General features: G+C 38.5%; 1 pseudogene; it reads right to left on the bottom strand.

Moving 5' to 3' along the window:
* Positions 1 to 827: 827 nt before the first annotated feature.
* The window catches only part of LOC112313952 (lysine--tRNA ligase pseudogene), a 49,078-nt pseudogene continuing 22,831 nt past the window's right edge, over positions 828 to 27,074 (bottom strand).

The raw sequence follows: 27,074 nt of genomic DNA on the forward strand, positions 1-27,074 counted from the left end.
TTAGACATTTTTATTACATAACATAATCACACAATTGTGTATCTTTCTAATTTTCTCAGGTCATCGAATTTCACTTTTCCATTGGTCTCTCATTCTAAAATTAATTTTTCTGACCACTTTTTAATTATCATCTTGAAATATGAAAATAGTTCTCTGAAGACACTAAAAATCAATAACTATTTAATATAAGCTATGTAATTGTACAGCTCTCCTAGCCATATGAAGTTTGGTCATAAATAAAAGTGGTAAAATAAGCTGCTACCATAAATACATGTTTAATGTATTTTATGCTTGCCACCAACTTCGTCCCTGCATTTTCCCCAGTTACGTTCCTCCTGAACAGGAAGATTATTTGGGTATCCTTTTAATAGTTCAAGACCTCCCAGTTTTTAAAGACCAAGGGCTTCACGGGAAGGTTGCCATCTGCACAGGCAGCCTTCACAACACGTGAACTGCCCTCCTCAAGGTCATGAATGGATTTGCCACGAAGGGCCTTTAGTCTCCTGCTCTCTGTCGTCTGCCACTTGAATGCCACACTCAGGACATCCCCCTCATGTCCCAGACACTCGGCCTGGTTTCCTGATCACCTCTTAAACTTTTTCTCATGCTGCGTGACTTCATGCTGTTCCAGCTGTCCCTGTAGATCCTAGATACCTGGACTGATCTTCAGCACCTACCTGTCATCCCTTCAAGCGACATTAAGAGCCTGACTTCACAGCATGACAAGTCAGCATGACTCAGGCTTTGACTCCTGCCAACATTTTCTGGGTCAGATCTGCAAGGCACGAGCCCCCTGTGTTAGTATTCTTCCTGACATCTGCTTTCCTTTACACGTCCGCCTTGCAGACTGTGACCAAGGTCTCCTGCTCCCCGCCGTCCTCTGTCTCAGCACCATTTTCTCTCGTGTGGAAATAGACTGTTATTTAAGCCAAATATCTGAGTCTCTCACCCTTTTCATAGACACAAATCTCTCTCTCAGGTTCTTCGCTGAGTGTTTGAGTAAGAGCTACAAACTCTATTCCTCAGTTCTTAGCTGTCCAAATGTACCTGTATCTCTCTGTTCTTAATTTTCTTATTCCCACTTGTAATTTTTCAGAAATATAAATGGCATAATGAGTTAATCAATGTTTATTGAGTAACAATAATCTGACCAGAACAGTGTAGGACGTGAGAGATTGAAAAAAAAGTTTAAGATGTGACAGTTAAGCGATTAACTGTGTGTGACTGAGGGATAATAAAGGGGATGTCACCTCCTTTACTTAAGTTTTCCCTCCTTTATTTTTCCAAAAAAAAAAGGTTTTGCCAAGAAAGTAAAAATCAAGCCATGGTAATGTTTTACGGTGGTAAAGGTTTTCATGCATGTGATAAACTAGGAGACAGTGTTAGAGTTTACTATTTAAATAGAATAATGTCGATCCAAGGTTATAACTGAAGGTTTAAAGGGGATTAAAGTATTCTCATTTTATAATATTACTTTATTAGAGATAATTAAGTATGGCTATAAAATCATGCATTTCCTCCTTGAAAGTTATGTGAGTTTTATGAAGCTAAAGCTATATGAATAACTTAAAAATATATGTTACTTTTATTTTAATAAATGCGTCTATACTATCTCAACAGTTCAGTCATCAAAAATAGTATGAGTAATATGTACGCATATTTTAAGAAACCTAGAGTCTGTATAATTTATATATTTCTATTTTAAATATATTAAGTGCTTGATACATTCTGTGCACAATTAACATGAGTTAAGAGTGTGCAGACTTCATTACGGAGCTCTAATGCAGTTTCCTACTGTCCTGAGAAGGAACCACAAATCAGAGAGGTTACGCACCACTAGACAGTGGTGGTTCCACATGAATGGAGGTTCTTTTTTTTTTTTTTTTTTTTTTTTTTTTTTTTTTTTGAATGGAGGTTCTTAACTGTTAGAGACAGGACTTGTTTTTAACTAAATATTACTTTGCACAAACTTGATTGTTTTATCTATTTCACGGTCCACGTAAAATCGGTAATCAAGCAAGGGTTAATATAGTTTTCAAACCAAACAGGGTCATGCATTTCATTTAGTATTTTCTAAATCTGTATTAATAACTTTTATTAATTCTATTATTTTGATAGTAGGGGAAGCATTTCTCTGTAAGCTATGAAATATAGTACAGATATAGTGAGATATTTTTCTCACTTGTTTAGGGCATAGCCATGAATTAACACTTGTTGTAAACTCAACACCCTTTCACCTCTATCACAGAGTGCTACTTTTTTTTTTTTTTTTTTAGAGACAAACAGTTTAGTTGGTAACAGGGAGTGAAGGAGGAATGCCTAATTCCTTTTCTCTCTCTCTGGGACTGAACGGCGATAGTCGAGCCATGCAAGCACATCCTCCATCGTTTGCACAAGTGCAAAGATTCCCGAGTTATGCGACTTGCAATCCTCATTTTCTGGACAGAAGCACCTGCTCTTGTGCCTTCCAGTGTCTCAGCAGTGGCTACACTTTCCTTCTTGTCTTCAGGTTTCATGGCAGGAAACAGCAGCACTTCCCTGATGTTATTGGCGTCTGTGAGCAGCATGGTGACGCGGTCAATGCCGTGCCCCAGCCGAGTGGGGGGGGGCAGCCCGTATTCCAGGGAAGTGCAGAAGTTTTCATCTATGTCCATGGACTCGTCATCCCCAGTGGCCTTGGCCTTGGACTGTTCTTTGAAAAGCTGCCACTGCCTCATGGGGTCATTCAGCTCCATGTAGGCACTGCATATTTCCTTCTTCATGACAAAAAGCTCAAAGCGCTCGGTCAGACCCTCGTGGGAGCGGTGCCACTTTGCCAGAGAGCTCATTATCTGCAGGTGATCACAGATGAAGGTGGGATTGACGCACGTCGCTTCCAGGAACTCCCCGACAAGCTTGTCCAGGAGCCTGGCTGTGGTCCGAGGTGGAGGGCAGTCAATAGCTTTTGCCACGCAGATATCATCAAGAATTTTGCGAGTTTCTTCACTTTCGAAGAGGTTGGTTACCAGCAGCTTCACGACCAGGGCTTTCTGGAGCTCTTCTAACATGCTGATTTTTCGGAAGGGTGGGGTGAAGTCAACCTCATAGGCTTGGCCCTCGGGGCCATTTGGATGGTAGGTGACCTTGTAACTGCCTGCAGTGCTCTTCACCATCCCAGAAATCAACTTCTCCGTGATTCCCTTGAGGTCATGATAGTCTGCGTAGGCCACATAGAACTCACAAGTGGTGAACTCAGAATTGTGAGTCGTTTCGATTCCTTCATACCACAGCTGGCGTCCAATTTCATACACCCGGCCAATGCCACCAACCATCAGCATCTTATGGTAGAGTTCTGGAGCAATCCTCATGTGTAAGTTCATGTCCAGCTCCCTGTGGTAGGTGATAAAAGGCTTGGCCATGGCTCCCGCTGGGATGATGTTCATCATGGGAGTTTCAACCTCTAGGAATCCCAACTCATCCAAGAAGTTTCTTACATATGTGAGGATCTTAGAGCGGATGATAAATTTCTGCCTCACAAAGTCATTCAGGATCAAGTCCAAGTATCACTGATGATATCAGAGATACTTTGACTTGAGGCCAAAGTGCAGACGGGGCAGCATATGCAAGCAAGGAGATAGCAACGTGATCTCATAGGGAACGATGCTCAGCTCTCCCATCTTGGTTTTCTCAGGGTTTCCCTGAACTCCAGTGATGTCTCCTTGGCATAGTTTGTTATTGATACGAATAAATTCTTCTTCTGATTTATAATTCCTGGAATTGGCCATGACTTGCAACTTGAATCCCTCTCCTCGGAGGTCATAGAAGATGAGCTTCCCCCTAGAAGCTCTTTTGTCATGGATCCTACCTGCCACCTTTAAGGTGATGTTACTCAGGTGGTCCCCAGGCTGCAGGTGACTGTATTCTTGGATAAAGTGAGTCAGCGAGATGTCTACGGGGAACTTGTGTGGGTATGGGTCTTCCCCACTGGCCGTCAGTTGCTGGATTGCTTGGCTGCGGATCTTGTAGTGCTGGTTTGGGTCCAGGCCCTCGTCCTCGGGACGCGCATTGTCTTCGATGGTGTGGTCGGTGGCAGCAGCGTGGGCCTGGCTTAGTTGTTTCTCACGGAGCCCCTACTGCGTGGCCGCCTTCTCCGCTGTTTTCTTTTCAGCTTTCAGGCGTCTCTTTTGCTCATTCTTGCTCAGTTTTGGCTCACCACCATCCACGTTGTCTTCTCCCTGGAGGCCTGGACTGGAAGGGAATGCTACTGGTTAATATCTAGATTTATATTGTTTAGAGCTTTTACTAATTTCTTTCATTTACTGATGATACGGAAATTAAGTTAATTCAGTTTGTTTACACCTCATGTCAACATGTAAATAAAATATAATAACTAATTTAGAAATATTATAGAATATATTTATACACAGTAAAGAGGAGTAGCATATGTAATGAGTTTTCTTAAATCTCTCCTTCAAGAGAAATTCTAGCTTCGGCATCTTATATGCTATAATAGATTTCCATTTAGTATTTTATTTCCATTGGATATTATCATTTTAAACTTTGATTTGGAAAAAATGTATATTTCTATTGAAATATTTATCTTAGTTGTACCAAACTACAACTATTATTGATTTCACTAGGTTCAATATTCTTGATTATGTTCCATCAAAACAGGGCGACTAGTTTTCTGACTGGTATTACCCAGCAGTCTTTAAGTGGTTTAGGATGCTCTTTGTCCCAACATCGAATACTCTCCCTTGCCCAGGACATCCTTTCCATGTGCGTCCTTGATTACATCTCACTTATCGACCTCTGATCTGGGTGATTGTGTGTTATAGCTGTATACTTACTACAATTTCGCTTCCCTCTTCTGAACCCTTCTCCACCATCCCCTTTACAGATGGCCTGCAGAATCTGTTTTTCTTATTGTTTTGTAATGAATTACCTTGCAACCAGCTAAATAGCTATCAAGATTCTTCTCGATGAGGGCAAACATTTCCTTTTATAAAATAATAAGGTTACCCCTAATTATTTTGTGTGGGGTTTTCGACTTCCATACATTCTCTCCGGTTCAGCTTCTCTTTGGTATGTGTTGAGTGGTATGTTATCACTTATATTTGCAGAGCATGGCTGCATTTGATGCTGCATTTTGACAATACAAACGGCTGTGCCTCTCATTCTTATGCATGGGCTCCACTGCGTTGTATAAAATAATTGAACTAGTCTAAGTGTCTTAAAGTGACATGTAGCATATTTTTATTCCCCTTAGCAACTTTGTTGTGGTAGATACTTAATCTTCATTTAATTCACATTTAGTTTTATTCTGAACATTTACGACTGACCTTCCTGTGAAATAACACAATTTACACCATGTTAAAACTTCCTGATAATGTTCTTGAAGCATTTTTGTAATATAAGATGGCATTAAATTATAGGAAGCCTCAAAGGGCAATGAAAGTAGATATTGTATCTTGAGTTTTTTAATGTTTTTAATGTACCATATCCATGCCCAACATCTTACAAAAATATTATTTTATAAATTAAGTGAAAAACCAACACTTAAGAGAAAAAATATGTTTTTGAGTCATTTTCAGCTAGCACAAATTCACAAAATAGACTGCAACTTTATACCACAATTTGAGCAAAGGGCAAACAAACTTTATTTCTTATAGCCAGTAAATAAGAAAATAGGAAATTTTCATTAAGATGGTGAAGCCAATGTTCTTTCCTCTCATTTTTTTTCTCTGAAACCAGCAAAAACATGATAAAAAATAAAAAGAATACAATTTCTTAATGAAATTAGGAGTCATTACCCCTAGCCACTTGAATAATATAAAAATATCCTGCAATGAAGTTGAAATTTGGACCAATAAGGAAAGAAAACATTTAAGTCTCCCTCTGCAGACTTTGGACGACAAGCAATAATTGTAGAAAATGGGCCGGGTAACCTTAAGGATCCGAACACTGACTAGTCTTCTGTTCTTCAGTAATTCGTGTTTTCATGGAGCAGCCAGACTGGGCCACTGGCGGCTGAGGAAGGACCACGCACTGGGCAATGTCAGAAGGTTAAAAAGGAGAAGGTGTTGAAACAGAGAAGTAATGTAGGAGCTATGGGTGGTCCCTGCATCAAACGGGGACAGTGGGTGACAGTCAGCTCTGCAGCAGCATCCCAGGGGGGCCATTGATAGACATGAACGAAACTTCCCAAGAGTGAGTGTGGGGAGTCTCTCTAAGATCCACTACTTCCTGCTTGCCCGAGAGGAGGCAGTGGGCAATATAGGCGGACTCTTTGTACATATATTTGCCTTTAAGCTGATTATTTTTCTGTTGTTCCTTTTGATTTGTATAATAACTCTTCTAAAGGGGGTTTTGTGTTAATCTTCGATGTCCTTGGATCCAGTTGGAGTGGAACCGGAGGCCCCAGAACCCTCCAATCCAGCCTAAGCTGGCCTGCAGACTAATGGTCGGATGTCTTACTAGACTGGTGAACAATAGTGAGAAGACATTGGTCAGACTTTGCTGTGAACCTTCATGAGAACACTTGCTGCCTAGTTAATTAATTAATGAAGCTCACTTTGTATTTTCAAGGTCAAAGGTCAAGGGTGGTCCAGCCACTGATCTGGAGCTTCTTATTCTCTGAATGGCCAAGGATCCCGAGACACACACCTTTATAAACACATCCTTTTGACCAGCTCAGGGCCTTCGATGCCTTTTTTCTGTGTGCCATAGTTCTGTCTGTTTCAACACTACCATTTCCTCCTGGAAGACCTCACACTTTCCGCATGAAGTCTCACTAGAATCCTAAACTTGTTTTGGGAAAACACTCCGGATGGGAAGTTATCCTAACATTGGCCATGATGGGGAACTCTGGGCAAGCGAAACTCAGCAGATTGAGAGGAAACCCAGACATTCAGTGGAGTAGTACTCAAACCTGAGTCAGCTCTTAAAGCTGAAGCGGTAAGGCCTCCAAACACAGCGCTTACTCTGAAGCAGCATTTCCCCAGGACTCCGAAACTGTCCGCACCGAGGCCTTTGCTGTCTATGCCTTTCTCTACTCAGCTCCATTTCCTCAGCCAACGGGACTCTTTCTGTTCCCCCTGCTCCTTCTCTGGCCCCCAGAATAAATGGTTACCTTTTTTCTAGGTTCTTTTTTCCCTCCTCAGGAAATTAAAAATCACATTGCACAAACTTTTTCCTAAAATTAGTTAAACTATCTTTGGCACTTATACTCGTATTTCCTTTAAGTCTGAGGTTAACACATGCAGTCCAATCTCTATTGCTAAATAAAAACACACACTGATTTTCAAGTGGGTAATTAAATCATTATAAAAATGTGTTATTTTCTCCTGTTCCCATTGCCATCTATTTACGGAACACATTCAATCCAGCAACTTCACCGCTCCTGCCCATCAAGAAGAACCTCCTGACCATGGCTCTGCAGTTTAGGGAGCGTCCGTGTCTTAAATCTTTTGGACACTTCAGTACCAAATTCCACTTTACAAGTATTTTTGATGGATTTATATTTAAGAAGGACACAGTAATTTCGTGAATAGTAACTATTCCATATTCTTCTGTTGAGTGAATCTCTTCCAGAAGCTGAATGAACTTAGGTGGTCACCCAAGGATAGAGTTTTGATAAAGCTACCGGGTCAGGCTAGACAAGAAATTGTACAGAAGTTAGGGGAAGTGATTTAGCAGATGATTATGCGAAACAGGCTCCTTTGATTTAGTCCTTGTACAAAGACCACTTGCAGAGCAGCAAGAAAAATGCACAGAGAAATTCACGAGGATTCCATCGCAGATATACAGAATTTGGCCGATGATAGGGAAAGGAAAAGAAAATGAGGACCTTCAAGAGGCAAGGGCCCAGAGGCTGCGATGCGGTGATGCAGGGTGGTCCCCGGGAAAACGGATGGCAGCCAAAGTGCTCATGAGGTCACATCAAAGGAGGAACAGAAGGCCCACAGTCTGTAGGAAAAGATCGTGCACCATAGCAGAGGACGTGGACTAGTTGTGGTCAACTTGGAGATAAATTTCTGTGCTGTGATCCTAGAATGCAAATTTGTGTGTAATGCAAACACAACAGTTAAAAGCATTATTCTTTCTAAATTATGAAATCTATAGGGCAGAAGTATATACTTGGTAGGGAAGTGATGTAATCTGTAAATGTAGCTAAAAATCATAATATTTTACCAATAAAACAGAAGCTGTAGTTGTCAAAATTTATGACAATGTAGAGACAATCCATAAACCCATTAAAGTAACTGAACTGCAATGTCTTGGGATGAGGTAGCTTTGAATATCAAATAGAAGAACGTGACTACCAAGTCAGCACGCCCCCTTTTTTGCCCATCATACGGTAAAGTTCAGGGGTACTTTAGACTTTGAGGAACTACTTCATACATCCATGAAATGTATTCTATACTCATAAAGACAAATGGAGCGATGATGGTTTCTCACCTTTCAAAGCCATGTTCAACTTGAGGACAAGCAATCTTTTTTAACATTAATTTGAGGTTAGAAGATTCACAACACTCATTTTTTGTCATTTTAAGTACTTGAGCATTTTATGAGTTGCTTTTTTTATAGATAACATGGCATGTATTTTATAACTTCTTTAGCTTGTTTTATTATTCTTAAGGAAAAAAAGATGAACAGCACTAGGGATTATGTAAGAGGCAAGCTGTTCCTTAAGGTACTGAAATAAAGTCAAGTTAAGATGCTGGACTGCAAGGTGTTTTTATGACCCACACAGTATAAATGGTGCAATGGGCTCCGAAAGCATCTTGCAATTGCTTAGAGAATAACAAAGCTGGAGGAAGTTTTCCTTGTGAAGCTTTTATAATTTTAGTGCACTTCTCATATTTAATGGGGTTTATTCCTCTGAGTGATAAACAAAATGACCTGGGCTATTTATAGTTACCTATTTCTAAGGTGTATATTCATTAGCTATGCCAGTGTCTCTTATTTTAATACCCTATTATTTTAAAAAGCAGTATGATGGCATTTATCTATGCTTTTAGGCGAGCAAGATATTTTACAAGGTTTATTTTACGTGGATATAAAACAAACTAAATATAGGTTATGTTTTGTCACATGGTGAAACAGGTGATTAAAATGCTTTGGATAATTTCATAGGTTGAAAAAATATATTTTCAGTACTTGATTTTAACAACATAACAAAGTCAGTTCTGTGATTACCCATTACAATCATTTAAAATAAGTTGAGGTCTAAATTTGGCTTCCTACCACCACCTCCCAACCTGTTCGCAAAGTTCTCCCAAGTATTTCCCCAGAGAATGTTGGTTTGCACTCCAAATTCAGTGTCTGTGGTTTTAACCATTACTCCTGTGTCAGGTTAAACATATTTAAAGGAACTAAACAGAATCATGTGCACCTGTGTGTGCTTACTGGTACGCATTAATAATCAGTGACTTTCCAAATAATCTTTACACTTTACACTTTAAAGTTTAAATCTCATGGGGTAACTATAATACTTAAGTGATACTATGATGATCACCATATTCGGGGGGTATGCAAATAAATTCTTAGTGTTGAAACAAACACTTGGATCTTAGATTAATGTTACTAATTTATTTTAAAAGACCTTTAATGAAATGAGTGGTTGAACAACTTGAAATAATACAACTTTGGCAAATGATTAAGTGGCTCCAAATGTGATTTTGATGCAGAAACATTAATTAATAAAGTCATACTGAAAGAAAGTACATTCCTTATTTCAAAGGTAAATTGTAGGCCTGAGCTATTCTCTAGACTTTATTTTTTTGTATAACAATTTAGTTTCACACATTTAAATAAATATTTGGTAGTCAGACATCAAGGCTTTATTGAATGAATGGACATAAATAAAATATTGAGCATCTACTGACATCCATATAACTTTCTTCAATCAAAAAAAAACATTTGGGTGGGATTACTTCTATAATTGACATGTTGAATCTGAGTTATGAACTTTATATCGAAGTAAATGTGTTAGTTGGAAAGCACAGGGGTTGGTTGCAGAGAACTTAAGTTCTACTAGGTGTCAGATTTCACTAAATAATGTGTTGACCTCACCATTTAAAACTCACCACGTAATCCTGGCAGATATTTTCATTCCCTGTTTTTGGATATAAACAAAGAATAACAGTGATAGATTTTCATTAACAAAATATTCTCTCAAACATTGCTGGGAACCATTTTAATGTATTTCCAGTTTCAAAACATGAAACTGGAGTTCATGATAATAAATTATTTTCTGTGTAAAATTTAACAAAAATTTTGGCTATTGAGCATTATTTCAAATGCCAAGTTTACTATTGACAGATATTATGTCTTTTGTTTAATATTTAGGCTCTATTAATTGTGGTATATTTAATATAAAATGCCATAAACACATAAAAGTTAATGACTGCATTTATACATTTCTATACATTATATTTTTAGTGGAAAGACAACAATATGCTAAGCCTATTGCTACCAGATTTTAAAGTCCTTTTTTCAGAAATAAAAGAAACATAATTCTACCAAAAATTAGGAAATATTTCTTCAAAACACACCACATACACTGTACACAAATACTTAGGCATTTAAGTACATTGTTATAGTTATATTTAAATTTCTTTATGTCCTTCCTTCCTTCAGATTTTTACTGGAAACCCAAGGACTTTCTGAAGTGTATTGTTCTGCTGTCGGGTAACTGAGTTACAGCAGCCCTACCATTTCTTCAATTTCTTTTTTCCAGAACAGTGACTTAGCAGCCTTGCCCTGCACTCGCTGCCTGCTGCCTTTTGTCTGCTCTTTTCCTAAATACCTGACCTGAATAGTCTGTTATCCTTTATTCTTTCTGGTGCTCTTTTATTTCTTCTTCTTATTCTTTTTTCAAAGAATAGAACAACACGTTTATGTTGGTACACAAAATAACTCAGCCTACAAGTTGTTAAACACAGCCTTCTCCATTCTGTTACTTCATAGTGGTTTGTTCTGATCGTTTTTATTTTTTCATTGGCTCAGTAGACCTTTGTGATATATTTTTTTAAATTTCCACTTGATTTTACTGTCGGTTGTGGAGCGGTGGTAGGGTTTGTTCAGTGTTTTCATTAATACCTAGTACTACTGTATTGTGCCACTGAGAGAACCTCCCATGTAAGTTCCTGTTTCTGAAATATGCCGAGCTTTTTGGATGTTACATAGTAGTTAAATATGTGTCCAGTGAACACGTAAAGTTAATTTCTATTCTATATATTTAATAAAGTCCAATGAATTGATGTTATTTAATTTGACCCCCCATTGCCTACAGGACTGCCTGGGGCATAGGAGGCAATTGATAACGTAACTGTTGCCTGAGCGAAGAGGGTATTGAATAATACTACGAGAACGTACGTGACTCCATTTCAAAAATTTGTAACCTGGGATAAAAGGTTTAAATGAAGTAGAAAAAAGAAAACCCCGCCCGGAAGAAGATGACAACTGAAGGCTTACTGAATTTTATGAAGAACAAACACAAACTGTGAACAATCCTTCTACCTTCTCTCATCTCTCTAATGATACAAAGTTCACTTACAAGGAAAATTAAAACAGTGGTGGGGTCAAGTTTAAATTGATGTCTTGGTTTACTATTTGAGGGATGTTTTCCCTTCCAAGGCTTATCTAGAGTCCATGCATTGTGGTTAATGAATTGCCATGACCTATCACCTACTTCCGGGCCCTGGAGGCTTACCTAATAGTAAATGCAAAGCAGTAACGTAACTTCACCAGTTTTACATAGCAGCATTGTTTACTGTGATCACTCACTTTCAAAACTATTTGTATTTAAACACAACTTCCCTTACCTTTTGGATTGTTTATGAGGTTGATTCCACTTTAACGACTTTTTGAGAGGACAGAATATACCATGTTAAGGGAATTAATCAGTGACGTCTTTGTATATGGGAGGAGAGGTTTTACTAGTGGTAAGAGAAATTTCCATTTTTCTGTTGAAATTTGTGACAGTAAATCATTTAGCGTAGCAACTGTGCTATTATAAGCTTGGGAAAATTACTTCAGTATAGGTTTAATAGCAAAAAACAAAAGATAAACAAAATTAGAAATACTTTAAAGATTTTTTTCATACTTTTATTCTTTATATAACTAAGTTAACATCAAGTGTTTCTTCAAATATAAAACATGATTATATACGTAGGTATGCATAAGTAGATAATTATAAAATATGCAGGGTCTGGCACAAATAACACCCCTCTTCTATTACAAAATCTTTTATTATAAAATTAAAAGCATGTAATTCTGTAACATAACAATATCACACTCAAGCACACCATATGACATTTTAGGTGAAGTGTTCAAATTAAAACTATAAATTATTACGCCCATATTATTACCCCACCAACCACATTCCAGCAGCCTTACTCCTGCCAGACCCAGTGTAATATTATATTCCTGAAAAACTGGCTTTTCAAAGGCAACATATATTAAAATAATCAGTGCATGTTTTATTTGTGAATCACATTAATCAAAGTTTAATGTTTGAAACTAACATACATTTGCTAACAGAATATTTAAAAATGAACAATGTAGGTTCTGTTTACCTTCTGTGGACCTCAGCTTCCCGGGTGGATTTAACCGCAAACAATAAGTACCATATATTTCTGACTATAAGATGCACCCCCCCAAATTTGGGAGGAAAATGGGGGTGCATCTTTATAGTGCGAATGTAGCTTACCTGGCTCGCTGTGGCGGGGGGGGGGGGGGGGGGTGGGCAATGATGGAGCGGGGTCAAAGGAGGCAGAAGCAGGACCACATTTTTTGCTTCAAAAATGTTTTTCCTGTTTTCCTCCTCTAAAACCTAGGCACATCTTATGGTCCGGTGGGTCATATAGTCTGAAAAATACACTAATGACTGAGGGAAACAAGACAGAGAAGGTTCTAGCAGCCTGGTGGTCTCGGAACTGGATCTGCTATTGTCTAAACTTAAGAGAAGACAGTGCTCGGAGTTCCCCGCCTTCCTGGGCCACACCCAGCACCAGGGCCTGGAGCAAGCCTTGCACAAGTGCCTTCCCACAGCCCCAAGTGCCAATGCCGTGTGAGAAACGCAAATCCTAATGACTTTTCGAAGACAACCTAGAGGAAATGAACCTTGACTCTGAGATATCCAGAGCTTAAAATCATCACTGTCATCCTAACAAAAAGAAAAAAGTTGACCAAACTGACAATCTGTGACTTTTCTTTAACCCACCATAAAATAGACACACCAGTCTCCCTGAAACCTGGAAAAGCAGGCAAGTTGCAATGACTGACCAGGAAGTGGGAGCTGCTGGACCCAGAGCCTGGCAAGGACATCTCTCTGGTGATGTCGGCCGATCGGTGGAGGCTGTGTGTGGACGCTGTGTGGAAAGTGACAAGCCCACAAGGCCAGGGTTTTGGGGAGGGTCTCACTTTGTGGGTTTTACCTCCAGGAACCTCACAAGATTCTCACCGTGAAGAGCCAGGACAAAAGTCACTTCCTGTCTTTTTCAGCGATGCGGAAACTGAACCATTTTTAGAAAACATCCTGAACACTCTGAACAAAGGCCAGCTTCCCCAGGGAAGAGATTTTCCAGAGGAAGAGCATTTCCCTGAGACTGGACCCTCAAGGCTTCCTGCCCCTCCTAAGGTAGGAAAGGTCAAAGGCAAAGAAACTGTCTGCAGGTAACATCCCAAGGACACAGAACAGCAGAAAGATATGGACCACAGTGTGGTGATTGCTGGGAGGGCGGGGGGGGGGGGGGGGGGCGTGGGTACCAGGGCAATAAATGGTAATGAGAAAAAATACAATAAAGTTTAAACTTAATAAAAAAGTGATCATAGACTGCTTCCTCCCCGCTACCCAAAACACACACTCCCCATTAAAAGGACTCTGGTATAATAATGAATTACAACAGAACTAACTGCAAGACTCAGCTTGTATTTGAGAAGGAGTTCCTAGGAAAACCAAAAGACAACAGGGGAGAGAAAGGCAAGGACCCTAGAAGAAAATGAAGCCCCAGTTCCTACAGCTGCAGCAAACTTTAAACACAGCCCAAGTCCTGCTAAACTTACATAAACCTCCCAGGGAAGACCTCCGCTTCCATTTCCTGATGCATCACATCCACCTTTCACTCAAAAATATTTCGAGTCATGCTTTAAAAGCAAGAAGAAAGTGCAGACCCGAAGGAAGCATCAGAACTGAACTCAGATATGAGAGTGACTTTGTAACTGTCAGGCAGGACATTTAAAATACCAATAGGAATATGTTGAGGTCTCCAATGGAAAAAGTAGGCAACATGTAAGAAAAGATGGGGAGTGTAAATGAGGATTTTTACTAAAGAACATATTACAAATGGAGGTTAAAAGTATAAATGTTAGATGCTATTTTGAGTTATGTGAAAATGGCAGTACACAATTTAAAACTATAAAGAATATCATCAAAACAATGAAAATAGTGTTTATTGCTCAAACTAACTAGTGAAATGACTGGGGGCAGACGGGGAACCAAAGCAGATATAGCATAAGAGAGATATACGCTCATCTGCTGATGGACAGAGTCAGTAGGTCAAGTTTAACACGTCTTCTGTGTCTTAGATGGTATGTCATCCTAAGGCCAGATCCACAGCTTAAAAATTCTGGGATGTTTCAATGGGCTATGTTTTTTATCGTGTATGGGTGTCTATTCCTACCCAATTCGGGTACTTCCCATCATTATAACAAATACCGCTTCACAATAAATATTTTTGGTAATTTTCTAGAGAGACAGAAGGGGAAAGCTTGTGAGGTTTCTTGCTGAGCAGGTCCCATCTGGTGCTCTTATCATTTGTGTGTGCCCTGAACATTTTATGACTTACAGCACCTGTCAATTAGCACTGTGAAACCCACAGATGGATTCTGGTGATTCTGCATGCTGCTGCCAAGGATACGCTCGAAACCTGTGCACGCCCTCTTCCCCAGCCAACCTGCTCTCCCCACCCCCAAAAGAACCATTACTTGAATCCCATATTTAACTGAAAGTGGGGGACCTCAATGCTAACTCTCCAAGACAAGAGGATGTTCAGTGCCCTAAAGAAAATTAAAGACCAGAGGATGGCCGAGAAAAACATGCTAGAGGAGGTGTTATACCACATAAATGCATGATCATGTCATTTATCATGCAAACTGAGACATTTTTAGAAAGAAACAGAATGCCATTATTATGCCAGCTAGCAGACATAAACTGGGACAATCATGCCACGCTACTTTTGGAGTCTTTAGAGGAGGCACTGTAGAGCATTAGGGGACTAAGACCAGCGACAAGAGGAAGTGGAGTGCATACCGCATGCTTGAGGTCTCTTTGGTTCGCCATGTCTTAAGTACATTAGCATTACTAGGACTCCTGTGTGTGCTTGCACTGACCATTCACTGTCTGCTTCTCTGGCATCCACATGCCTTACTTATTTCCTTCATAGTCCTGTATTTTGTTTGCTCAGTGACTTCCTCACATGACCTGGGAAAGCTTCCCTCCCCGTTTTTAGAGGCTGACGTTGGTTAAAATAGTACAAAAACTGTTCACTAGAATAATTTCTATCTTAATGCCCTGTTTGTTCATCGACACCTTACTGGAGAAGTGGCAGGTTCAACGTTTTGCTCATGACCGTGTGCGTGAATAAGAAAAGCAAAGGGCCCGGGGAGAAGTGTGAAGGCATCTAATCTAATCTATTTTTCCCACAAGCCCTTCTCATATCTCCCTACTGGCCACTATTCCAATCGTGCTGGACACCGTGGAGTCAGTAAACCCTCATATTCTTTGTTTCCTTCCACTCCAGTGTCGAGAACTTGACTTCTTTTACCCCTATCAGCATTCCCTCCCCCTTAGAGCACCCCCAGAAACGAGTGTCCAACTCATCTCTCTGGCGTTTGATGTAAATCTCTTTTGCAGTACTTCTTCTTACTCCTGATGTTCAACATAATATCCTGCTCAAATTGACTCCTTGTCATAAATAATGCAGGAAAACATGGATCAGTTTAAAGTGTGTAGCATTTTATGGATAAAAACAAATAAATTACCTATTTACTACTTGGCAGGAAGTTCCTGATTCTATCCGTGGTATGCTGACATAAAATATAGCCTTAAATTCCTGCTCCATCAGCCTCAGCTTCCACTACTTAACTCAGTATGTGATTATATTCTCTAAAAGTTTTAACTGTGCCATGTTTTCAGTTAATATTATCTCCTAACCGTGCGGTGCACAATCTTGTCTTCATCAAAATTTTATATATATATATATATATGTGATATTTGTACTTGTAATTCTGTGATGGAATTAACTCTTAAAGACAACTGCCATAAAGAATTATGGACTAAATCAGGCATGCTAAAAATACCATTTCTATTCTGAGGTTATGAATACACATGTCAAAACAACTGGCTGAAAATGCGAGGTACTCAGTCAATCAACCAGTTATGTTGTCTGCATCATGCCAAACAGCCAGCTTGATTGATATTTGTCCCCAACCAAATAAATTGACTTACAGAGTCATCAAAGTTATATAGTCATAAAGAACAAAGTTGATCATGTCATAGCTCTGCTTAAACATCTGCCCATAACTTAGAGGATAAGATCCAACATCTTTAGCTTGACAAAAGAAAAAAAAAAAAAAGGGCCTCTCAAGATCTGTGCACACAGTGCTTTTCCAACTTTATTTCCTATCAGCCTTTCTACCTTCCCTACCCATTGTGCCCTTGACTTTTCCCCTGGATGTGTCTTTGTCGCTCTTGAAATCATAGTCAATAGGTCACATTGTCAATTATGCCTTACCTTGCACCCCTGCCTGCGCTCAGTCTCATTTGCTCCCATAAAATTTTTATTTGGGGCACAGGAAATAAATGACTAATGTCAGCTGGATGAATATGTGAATGAATAAATTAATAATTTGGTCAGTTATTTACTTTTTAGTACCTGAGTCAGTTTTCATAAGGTGAATTATGTATCCAGGAGGCCTCTTCCATTTCAGTTCATTTGGAAATGGGACCTACACCTTCAGTTTCATGAGAAAAATAATCGTGACTCAAGCGACGGCCTCTTGGTGTGTGGCCAGTGCGTTATAAAAACTAATCTAGGAAATCTGAGGTACTGCTTAATATGCTGCCTTATTTATCACTTACGTTAAGGAGCATTTTTACTTCAATCTTCCTAAGCGTTAACATACCTTTAATACTTTTCTTCGTGAGTTTTCTTTCATCGTCTTCACTTTTCTTCTACGGGAAGTCCAGTACATAAATGACACACGGAATCCCAGATACAGTTCGTAGTATATTGTTCAGGTTTTAGAGGGTGGGTGGGGAACGAGTAAATTGTATCTCTTTTCCCCTCTTGGATTCGGAGAATAGCTTGCAACAGGGAGAATTAGCAGGTAAGGGTATTGAAAAAGTGCTTATATCTATAGTTCATATATTCAGAAAGGCAGAGGAAGTATTCAACGGGTTAAGTAGAGACAAGGAAGTTTTCAAAAAGACGCAAATCAAACTTTGTTTTCATATGCCCTTTGTTTTCTAAACCTGGGGAATTTAGGAATAAAAGGGTCTTATTTTATTATGCCTAATTGAATTACGATACATAGGATGGATAGAGATGATAGAAATATAATTTTATTTCCCTTGGTTGACAACTTGAATGTTTGAATTTTTTTTTAAGCCACTAGAAGCAAAGGAATACCCAACTCAAAGGAATATGAAGGCATTAGTTGTAAGTTATAATAGTTTGTTTCCAGAAATGAAAAACTTAGTGTACCTTATAAGAGACTAGTATAGAGGTAGGCAATTTAAAAATCCTCAATTTATCTGTCAAATTTGGTTTTTTTACAAAAAATTAATAACAATTTATAACATGGGTTGACAAACTCTAGCCTACAGGACAAGTCTGGCCAACTGCATACTTTTGAAAATGAGATTTCACTGGGGCCCATTTAGCCATATATCGTCTATGGCTTCCCTCTCGCTACCAGGGCAGAGTTTAGTAACTGGCACAGACCAGATGGCTTGCATGGCGTCAAATACTTACTATCTAACCTTTACGTAAAGAGTTTATGACCGTAGCTTAGAGCCACTAAACTATTTTTTATTTTCCTCTCTCTAAGAAAAGATACAAGGTCATTCTGAAATGCCAAGAATTACAGGGAACTAAACAAAACTTCCTATTGTTGAAGTGTTTTGAATCCCCTGGCTGGTGTTGGGAGATTGCAGGTGAAAATTGTGTTAGTGTAAGCCAGCGGGTCTCAATCATGGCAACACACTAGATGACCTAGGGACTTGTAAGAATTCCAGTGTTCAAGTCATACCTCACACTAATGAAAAGGGAACGAGTATTATTTTTAACGCTCCCTAGGTGACTTCCCATGGGCTGCCGATGTTAGGCCACATGTCTGTAGGCAGAATCGGTCCTCTTTGCTTCTCTAACGTTTTAGTCAAGCAAAGGCATAGCTGAAATGAAGCCACAAAAGAGAATTAATAGGCTTCCAGTGACTCTTACAAATAGAAAATATTGTATTTTAAATGACGATAAATACAAAGCAAGTAAAACTACTCAGAAAGGTATGATTGAAAAGTAGTTTTCCAGATTATAGTGCTTGAGTCTGAAAAGAAAACTTCAGCATGTACATAAAGGGAGCGGGCAAAGACCTGTGTAACCGGCCCGAGTCTTAATGTTAACAGGGCTTAGTTCGGTAAGAATCTTTGATTAAATTATTACCCTTTCAGCATAATTTATTCTCTTTTACTCTTTAGATGAAATGTAAGGAATCTTTCAAAACCTATCTGCAATATACATTAACACAGAAAAAAATAACAGTATTTTTTTTTTACTTTTAAAGCTTATTCTTTCAATGAAAGATAAGATTGGAACAAAGATACAAAAGCAACAAAGCCTCAATTGTGGAGACGAAAAGAAAACATTCCCGCACCTCCATTAAAAGATGGCAATGCAGGCAGAGAGCTGTCTTTCTAGGCCCATGAAGCCAGGGGAGGCAGGAAGTGTTAATTATGAAATTCTCTTCTGACAACTCGATGAAAATCAAGCAATAAATCTTGAATATAAAATTGCTGCAGGGTTTATTAATAGAGAGAACGGTTGCCATCTCAAAGAAAAAAGTCACATTATGTATCTCTAATGAGGAAAGCATATGCTTTATGGCCTCAATGTTTTTCTTAGAAAATAACAAACTATTAACTGTAGGAAAAAATATCAGGTGGAGGCTAGATTCCTACTCACCTAGGGCTGTATGAAACCGAGGGCCTTATGAAACATATACTTATTATTAAAAAGTGAGCAGGTAATTAGTGCCAGGATTTCTGTTTCTGAATCAGAGGGAAAAAATGAGATATTGTCAAACTGAATTGGTTCTGGGGAATATTATTAAGAGACGGACACAGAGTGAGGATTCAAAGATTTAAAATAAATAATAATAATAATAATAATATGGACAGTAATGCTAATGAACACATAGTTAATAAAAGAGACAAAAAATAATAGATGATTTCATAATTTCACAAAAATTGTTCTTGAAATTGAATTAAATGATAAAAAATATTGACAAAGTTTATGCTATCAAACTTGATGAGTTAAGTCTTAGAATGCCCAATTTCAGTTGGAATTACAAGTCCTATGTGTAGAAATGTCTTCATTTTTATATGTCTGAAATCAATTTTCTTATGAAACCCATGACTGGGTAGGGGGAATGTAACTCTGTACCCTAAAAGGCATGATAACTTTTTCCAGTATAGTTAGGTAAATGGTTTTTTATGCTTTATCCCTACACTTTCTTTATTTTTTCTAGGTTCAGATAAATTTTCTATGAAGTTCATAGCCTTGACGGAGAGGCCTTTGGTGCTGGGCTGTTTCTAGTCTCCGGTGGGTTCTCTGAATCATTCCATCCGTTTGTTGCCTGGAGTCTCTGGGGGCTTCCTCAGTGCCTGCGCAGAGGAGGAGTTCAAGGGCAGGTACCCCACGTTCTTTTCCCACGGGATTTCTGAGAATTGCGTCCAAGTCACCATGGCCACAGCGTGCGCAGGGTGCTCTATCTTTGCCACCTCCCAATATGACAGACTAGCAAGGAGCTGGACAAGAATTTCTTACCTCACAGTTTTCGCAGGTCAGCGGTTCAAGCCCAGGTCAGCGGGGTCCTCTGCTTAGGGTCTCCTAATAGGGCAGGTGAGCTGTCAATCAGAGCTGTGATTTCATGTGAGACTTGACTAGGGGCAGATCTGCTTTCAAATTCACTCAGGTTTTTGGCAAAATTCAGTTTACTGTGTCTAAAATAAGAATAAATATCCTAATAAGCTAACAGTAGAGAAAAATGCACTTTGGAACAATGAGGGTCTAGACAGTTTAATACACATCTGCCTCTTGACTGGGAATTATTAGAAGCATCTTCTGTATATTACAGGTAAGTAAATAAAAACAAGCATGACCACAAACATTTTTTTTCAAATTAAACTAGTGCAGAATGTCTAAATTAGCACAATAGAAGTAGACAATAATGCAAGCTTTAAAATTGGAAGTGAAGGAATAAAACTTGTTATTCTCATATAATGTAATAGAAGCCAAAAAAACTAGTTATGGACAAATTGTTAGAATTATTTTAAAACTTCAAAAATTTGCTGGGTAGGAAAACTTTAATATATAATGATACATCACAATTTTCACACTAGCCATGCCACGTTAGAATGTAATTTCAGGAAGATATTATGAATCAGAGCAGTAGAAAAATGAAGTAACTGGAAAAAATTATAAAATTATGTTAAAACATGCTCAAAAGGCTTCACTGGGATTCATGAATTTTTATAAGTCAACGTTTTGTTTTGTTTTCTTATTCATATGACTGGAGACCAGGAGCAAAGGGAAGATTCCTACCTCTAGGGCCCATAGCATTTTATCGTCCAGTTCCCCAAATTATTCATGTGCCAAAGCATATTTTTGGCCACCATGAATTAAGTACCACCTAATTTCAGCTGTATTAATGAGCATCTTGAATTCTCTTTGTAAATGAATGTCATGTTTTATTATCTACATATAATTACTATAAAATGATACACCCTTTGCTAAGCTTTGCAAATAATTATGCTTTCTATAGTAGGCGTGGAAATGATGCCTACATTTAGTGATTATAGCTAAATTTTTGTGATTATAAGTGACAGATGTCTGCCGCTTGCAATCACTTTAACTTGACATTTTTAATTATTGTAACTATATTGATGAAAGAAGATTAAGGAGCTCTCAAATGCCAAATCCCATTATTCCAACTTTATATATAGCTGTTGGGGCCTAAAATTTCCAAAGGGATACACCTGTTCTTTGGTAATAACGCATAGGGAAGGTCCTCCTGGCAATGGGAAATAGGATATTACATCTCAAAATATAAACTAAAAAAAAATCATAAATGTAAACCTATTTTTTAACTTTTAGTTCTCCCTAAAAATAATACCGGGACCTTAAAAGCGAGAACCAACAAGGAAGGTTATATTGCTTAATAAATTTTAGCAAGTTAATTATTTGCCCTAAATTTCTTAATAAAGCTATAACGCAGAGTATATAAACAACTTTAGAGGTACTAGGTTTTCTGCATTTGTAGAAATTACTGTCCTGTATGGTGCCTTCTTTTGTGTAACCTTTTTCTCAGCAGTTTGCAGCCCAGTCCTTTCGGATTCATTTTTGAAGGGAAGTGACCCGTAAACAGGACCATATTTGCGTCTCAGACACTGTCGCAGAAACCCTGTTGGCGCCAGCGCACTTCTAACCCATAGAAGATGATTATGAATGGCCTCTCTGAAAAATAAAATAAAAACTCTAAATTCACCCCATTCCCCTTTTCCTTTAGTTTTCAAAAATGTTATATTTTAATAGGAAGATATGCCTAACATGAAAATAATTTCTTCTCTATATTTCTGAGCAGATAAAACATTCACATAAAATGTGTTATGGGTATTGAATATAAAATGAGAGGTAGTTAGGTTTGGAGAGTTTATAATTCACTATATTTTAAAATATTTAAGCGATTTAACATCATCTTCTAATTTCTTTTTGAAACTTTCCTATGATTTCCACCTAAATATTTTTTAGAAGCCACAGTATCTCACAAACCATCGATGAGCAACTGAGCCCAGTATTTCCTTCTCCATTTTTGACCATCCTGTTACATTATTAAACATATTTTAGATGTAGTAAACATACAATAAAATGCATATGGTTAAAGTATAAAATCTGATAAATGTTGACACATGCATACACTGGTGAACCTCTTTCAATTTGTATGCATTCTTTTGAATTTCCTAGAATGTTCTGGAAGTGGAATGAAACATATGGTACTGGGTTAGCCTAGGATGTCAAAGCAGTATATGTTCATGATAAGCATGTTAGAGATGGAGGTTGCACTTAGATGGTCAGGTAAGTCTCGGCTGAGAATGGGACACTGAGTCAAGCCCTGGGGTGGTGAGGGTGTGAGCCTTTACGTGTCTGTGGGAAGAAAGGTGTGGCTAGAGCCTTAGCAAATGCAAACACTCTGAGGCAGAAACATGCTTTGTGTGTTGTTGGACCAGCAAGGTTGGGACCATGTGAATGTTGCAGAGGATTGTACAAGGCGATGATAGCCTGATGTCTTGGTTTGCTGGGTCTGCCATAAAAAAGTACCATAAATTTGGTGGCTTCAACAACAGAAATTCATTGTGTCATCTTTCTAGAGACAAAAAGTTCAAGATCAAGGTGACATCAGGGTTGGTTTCTTCAAAGGGCTGTTGGTATTTCATACTCCTCACCTAGTTTCTGGTCATTTGCTGGCAATGTTTAATGTCCTTGGCTGCCAGAAGCATCACCTCAATCTCTGCTTTACTCATCAGGTGGCATTGCTGGTGTGTGTGTGTGTGTGTGTGTGTCTTTTCCCAAATGTCTCCTTCTTATCGAAATAACCGTCATATTAAATTAAAGACCCACCCCACTCTGTGACACTTAATCCTTGATTAACTAATTACATCTGAGACACTGCAAGGTAGGATGTCAACATATTAATTTTCTAGGGACGTCATTCAACCCACAATAGTAACTCAACCAATAAAATGGTGTAAACACACAGAGAAGAGATACTTCTTCTTAAACTAAGCAAGTTGTTTCAGAAAGCAGAGAGAGAGGCAATGGTTCTCCATTCATTTAATAAGAACATCATAAACCTGGTACTAAAGTCAGACAAAGATATTACGAGGAAGGAAATTAATGGGCCATAACTTTCCATGAACACAGCTTTTTCAAAAAATCCCTAAATAAACCTTATCAAAGAGAATCCAGCAACATTTGTTCCAGGGATACAAGTATTATTTGACACTAACAAATAAGTAAATCATGATAATTGATCAAAGTAATAGGAAAAAAGGAGAAAAAATGTGAATATTTCCATAAAACAAGTACAACTTTGATAAAGTTTAGCAAAGTTCCATTAAAAATATCATTAAAGTGCATATCGACTGGAATTTTTTTATTCTGGTAAAAGGCACTACACAAAGCCTAAAGATGCTTAACAGTGAAATACCGAAAGAGACTTGACTAGCGAGGCATTGCGTGCTCTTTCACAGCCATCAGAAAGGAGGCTACCATGCACACTGTCACACTTCTGTTCCTCGGTGTCTCGGACATCCAGGCCAATACAATACAACAAGAAAAACAAGTAAAGTGCATAATGATAGAAGAAGTAAAGCTTTCATCTACATAAAGATTTGTATGGGACAGATTAGAGCAACTTTGTTCATAATATTCCCAATTTGTTAATTACTCAAATGCCCATCAGCAGAAGAATATTAGGAAAATTGTGACATATCCATATCATGGAATGCTATTGGGCAATACAAACAATCAAACTACTAATATAATTCATGAGTGAAAAAGCAGTCATATTGGCCAGAGAAGTCAGAAAATTTGCCTATGTGGTGTGGAAAGTGGACTGAAGGGGACATAGGCAAACCTTCTTGGGTGATTGAGATGTTATCTTTTTTTAATACTTTTTAAAGAAATTTTATTTCCTTATTTTAGAGAAAGGGGAAGGGAGAGAGAAAGAGAGGGAGAGAAACATCAGTGTGTGGTTCCCTCTCATGTGCCCCCTACTGGGAACCTGGCCCACAACCCAGGCATGTGCCCTGACTGGGAATCGAACTAGTAACCCTTTGGTTCACAGGCAGGCACTCAATCCACTGAGCCACACCAGCCAGGGAGATGTTATCTTGATTTTTGTTCATTACATGGATGTCTACTGTTGCCAAAAGTCATGCAACTGAATACCTAAGAATGGTACATTTTATTTCCCATGAATTATACCTGAGCAAATGAATGAATGAGTAAATATGAACAGATACATAAAGGACACATAAAGCACCTACATCTCCCCATTCTGATTGTCCTCACTCTCCTTCACAGAGTGGTTGAAAAATCTGACCTCAGTGTCTTTTGCCTTCAAAAGACTAAAAAATGAAATGAAATGAGTGTCACACCAAGCCACATGTATTTTCATGGAGGTTTGCTCCATAGTGTTCAAGAGTTTTTCCATTTTTTTCTTCCCTCTCTCTCTCTCTCTCTCACACGCACACACACACACAGAGGCCATTGAAGAGATCTCATTCCCTCCTGTTCACACATATTTCTTTATGTCATCCTAACAATTCTTTTCATTTTCACTTTGGCAGGGAGAAAAATTAAGTAGCTCACTGTCTTTCCTCTTGACAGTTACCTTCTAGAAGTTCACCATCTGTTAAACTACGGCTTTGTTCTGATGCTTTCATGCCTAGTGACCACTCTTCGTTCCACTTACATTTGTAGACAGCAAGTTTGCTGGAGTTTCAGTAATTTGCTGGTAGGCAGCTCTGTGGGGTCTAATGAGCCCAGCACTTCATTCTGGGCGTCTGTGCCTTGTGTCCTTAATGAGCCCGGCCACTCTGTGAGTCACAGACGGGTCTGTGCTGAAGGGTGTGGTGAGCTTCAAGTTCAAAATAGATCTTCCTGGTTGAAACGAACAAGATTTCAAACACTCATCCTGGACTTTTTTTTTTTTTTTGGCAACTCTCAACACACATAAGATTATATGGAGAATTCAGAAATCTGCTATTTGTATTTTTTAAAGTTGTATTTTTTCTCTTTCCTTCAGAAAAACAAAAAACAAACAATGTTTATCATTCTGTAAAATAAAGAATGTTAGCTTCAGGATCCTTCAAAAAAGTCAGTGTTTGTTTTATAGGTAGTCTGTAGAAAGTTTCTTAGCTGGGGGTCAAAGATTAGAAATCCAAATACTTAAGCAGTGAAGAATACTGAATTTTCTGAGATCCTATTTAAATATATTCTAAAGGTATGGAGGCTTATAAAATTTATTTGGGAGCAAAAGATAAGATTTTAAGTATTGTTGTTCTGAACAAAGTATTTTCTGGGCTTTTTATATTTTTGAATGTCCTGAAATCCCCTTAGGTTGGTGAAAATAAAATTCATCCCTTATTTGATTCTAACTATGTTGTTTGAAAAATAATATACATTTTTTTCTAAAGTTAGTCTATCATATTTGGGCACTATTCATCTAGGTGACTATTCCATCAAATACATTATTTTCAATCCAGACCAGAAATGTCTGTCACTTATAGAGAATTACTATTTCAGATATTAAAAATAATAATCTCAGAATGTTAACTTTATTCATGGTTGATAGAAACATGAAATGACTTTGGGTTGGTATTGCACTTTAACCATGCTTTTTAAATGTTTCCATCTTCTCTGGTGACAGATGAACATCCACAAAATTCACTTTGTCTAGAAGTTTTTATAAGGAATCTATGTTGAACTTTAAGAAAACCTCTATTATTCGGTATTCCGAGGCTAGCAAACCAAGTTGGAGAAATGCTCTGCGGTATCTTACATGCGGTGTCTATAAAATTGAGTGCATTCCTCGGTATCTGACTTTGCCAAGGTCCCAGGCTTGCCGTGAATACCCTGCTTGACTTCCGGGGCCCAGGGACCACATGGGCTGCACGCCAGCCTCATCCTTCCAGCAGGGCTTCGTGGACGTGGGACCCATAAATAATGTAGCCTTAGGTCCTCCAAAGTGGCTGGTAATACCTGATTTAATGCAAATGATTCTCAAACAAGGAAGTCCCGGGAAGGCCTCAAGGGCATAATTTGTCTGGTTATATTCTTGGCAAAAGGGAGAACAGATTCTTTTTAAGTCTTTGAAAATAAATATAACATAAGAGTTTCATATATATGTGCATATACATACATACATATATATATATATATAGAGAGAGAGAGAGAGAGAGAGAGAGAGAGTTTCAGAATCTGCAGGGCTCAGTGAGAATCTGATGTCTTTATAATATTTCATTTCCTTTTTAAAAGCACAGCATTTAATAAATATTTCAGGGTTAGATAGCTAAAACCAATCAATAATTCAATTTCAGATACTTGGTTAATCTAAATTACGCATCTTATGTAGAGGTGGAAAATTGCTTCACACTCCCATACAAGAGACAAAGGCCTTCTCGATTCACAGACACCGAGACCTATTGAAGCATGGAGCTTACAGCTTCAGCTCTGGGATTAGAGACCAAGAACACAGTTCGGATACCAAAGAGCTGTTTTTCTTCCTGGTTGGTGTGAACTTCTTAGTGGTTCGACCTCACGTTAACCACACACACCAACAAATGAAAGACTAACCAACCAACTTCTCCACTGGCTCTCTCCCGATAGCTCATAAATCTCTGTGATGATGAGACCGTTACAGCAATGGTTGATCATCAAGTGGTCAGACCGCATAACCAACTTCCCGATCAGTGTGGCCACCAACATAACATCAGATGGGTGAGCACACAAAAACCTCCTGGACATCACAGTGTCAACAGACAGGAGGAAAGGAAAGGAAAGAAAACGAGGCAATACGAACTAGAGATGTATCACAGCTCAAGTTCTTTTGTCTCTTGGATTTCACCCTTGGGAACCAGGAAGACATACTCCTCACTGAAAGTGCTGCTGAGAAACACGTCTCTGACAGGGTATTTACTGGTTTCTACCCAGTGAATTCACTGGGCATCTTGGTGGATGGTTTTC

Source organism: Desmodus rotundus, chromosome 12, assembly GCF_022682495.2.
Source record: "Desmodus rotundus isolate HL8 chromosome 12, HLdesRot8A.1, whole genome shotgun sequence".
In the NCBI taxonomy this organism is placed as follows: domain Eukaryota; kingdom Metazoa; phylum Chordata; class Mammalia; order Chiroptera; family Phyllostomidae; genus Desmodus; species Desmodus rotundus.